The sequence below is a fragment of the Manacus vitellinus genome, unplaced genomic scaffold (assembly GCF_001715985.3).
Source record: "Manacus vitellinus isolate BGI_N305 unplaced genomic scaffold, ASM171598v3 scaffold_92_pilon, whole genome shotgun sequence".
Classification (NCBI taxonomy): Eukaryota; Metazoa; Chordata; class Aves; order Passeriformes; family Pipridae; genus Manacus; species Manacus vitellinus.
Window position 1 is genome coordinate 858,562 of NW_021940877.1, and position 2,287 is coordinate 860,848.

Here is a 2,287-nt window from a genome sequence, read left to right on the forward strand (position 1 = left end):
GGTCAGAGGGTGCTCAGGGGTTGCACAGAGGATGCTCAGGATGGTCAGAGGGTGCTCAGGGGTTGCACAGAGGATGCTCAGGAGGGTCAGACGGTGCTCAGGACATTCTCAGGGGATGAGCAGGGGCTGCTCCGTGGGTGCTGCTCTCCCTCGTTTTGTCTCCCCATGTCCCTGCAGCTCCGCTCAGCCACTCGCTCACATGTTGTACAAATTCCCGACACGACTAATTACTGTTTGGAGAACGTTTTGGCAGCTCCACGGAGGGATTACACATTCCCTGACTCCGCTGCCGTGGTTCCTGCCGTAAAGCCGGCGGGTTCGCTCAGCGCCGAGTTTGGCCGTTGCTCTCCTCCAGCCGGGAGCGCCAGGAAAACTGGGGAATTAAACGGGATTAAAACATTCCCCGTGCACAGCAAGGGATCACGAGCACCCCTGGAGCGAGGGACGGGGAATAAAACATTCCCTGTGCACGGAGCGAGCCGGAGCATCCCTTGAGCGAGGGACAAGGACGGGCCCCGCTCACCCGGTCACGGCGCATCGCGCCCACCCAGCGCCGAAAAGCAGCTGCTTTTTTTGGCTCCAAACCCTCCGTTTTTCTCCCTTTCACTGAGTATTGTAGAACTAATAGAATTTGTGAGCAGAAAATTTCACCGCCCTAGGACCAGGCACTTAAAAGGCTCGGTAATCGTCGGCACGGCGCCGGCAAATCGTCCGTGGAGCCGGGGATGTTGGCGCTGAAATCTTTTCATGGAGTTGCCTTTTGTTTCAGAGGAAAACAGCAACTTGCCTGGGGAGAAGGAGATATTTCTCAGAGGGTATGAAAAGAGCTTGTTTTCCAAATCATTGGCTTTTTGGGGGGGGGGAGGGGGCCCTGCCTTATTTTGGGGCTCTGCTGAAGAAGAGGAGCAATATCAGGAAGGGTTTGGTGACGGTCAATCGTTTCCTGGCTGTATCCACTCATTCCCTGTCATTCTGTATTTTCACCAATTTATTAATTATTTTCTGGGGAATCTTTGTCACGGCACGGTCACGTCGGAGCTGTCCCACGGAGCGTTATCCCGGGTGGCACAGCCCTTATCTGCACAGCACAGAGGGCTGGCGGAGCTGCCTCTTTTCATCCCGGCTTTGAACGCCGCCCGCTCAGATGTGAAGAGCAAAGCCAGGAGATATCCAATATCCAATCCTGCAGTTTGGGGTTTTTTTCCCTTCCTCTGATTAAAATCCCACCCTCGTCGCAGCAGACGTTCTTCATGAATATCTATATAATTTTCTTTCCTTCTTTCCAGCGTGCTTAGAGGACGCAGAGGACACGCCAGGCAGCGTTTTGCCTTTGCAGGGCTGGTGGTTTCCTCTCTGCTGTCCCCAGGAACATCAGACTGACCCAGTTAGGGCTGTTTTACACCCAAATCCAAAGGGCTCCTTCACGGGGAGGAGCAGCCACTAGTCTGGAGCCGGTCCCCAGCTTGGTGGGGCCCAAACCTGCTCCTCGTGCTGCTGATGGAGGGGGTGGGTGGGTGATTTCCCACTCCGAACATGGATAATTAGAGGCTGGAACAGATGGTGGAGGCTCAGTTGAAAGCGTTGTGACCGTTAAAAGGAGCTGCCAAGTGACTGTTCACTTCAACGGGGGCTTGTTTGTGCTAGCGGGGGCTCGGGTGTGAGGAGGAGGTGTGGGAAGGCAGCCAAGGGCTGATGGGAAGGAGCTGGGAAAGCAGTGCCAGATTTGCCCCTGGATGGGGAAGCCCCGTGAGGTGCCCACCAAGTGGGATCCTTCAACTGGGAATTGCTCCCACCTTTGACACCGTGGTGGGATCCTACCGGGTGGTGAGGTGGGATGATGCTGCCAGTGAGGAGGGATGGTGACATCGACTGGAAAAGGGGGAATGCTGCCAGCTGGCGGGGTGGGATCCTGCTGGCTGGTGAGGTGGGATACTGGTCACCAGTAAGGTGGGATGCTGGTCACTGGGAAGGCAGGACAACATTCCCAGCCACTGAGGTGGAATGCTGCTTGCTGGGAAGGCAGGATGATGTTCCTGCACGGGGAGGTGGGATGGTGCTTCTGGCCAACAAGGTGGGATGGTGCAGACAGCAGGGTGGGATGTGCCAGCTGGGGGGTGGGGTGATGCTGCCGACTGGCAAGGTCAGAAGCTGCCAGCTGGTGAGGCAGGATGGTGCTGCCAGATGGCAAAGCAGGATCCTGCCAACCAGAAAGGTGGGATGCTGAGGACCAGAAGGGTGGGATCCTGCCAACCAGAAAGGTGGGATGCTGAGGACCAGAAGGGTGGGA

The 2,287-nt window shown here is 56.5% G+C and overlaps 1 protein-coding gene across 1 annotated transcript in view; it reads left to right on the forward strand.

Annotated features, from left to right (window-relative positions):
• The window catches only part of IGSF21 (immunoglobin superfamily member 21), a 100,697-nt gene that overhangs the window by 91,334 nt on the left and 7,076 nt on the right, over positions 1-2,287 (forward strand). The window lies entirely within an intron of this gene.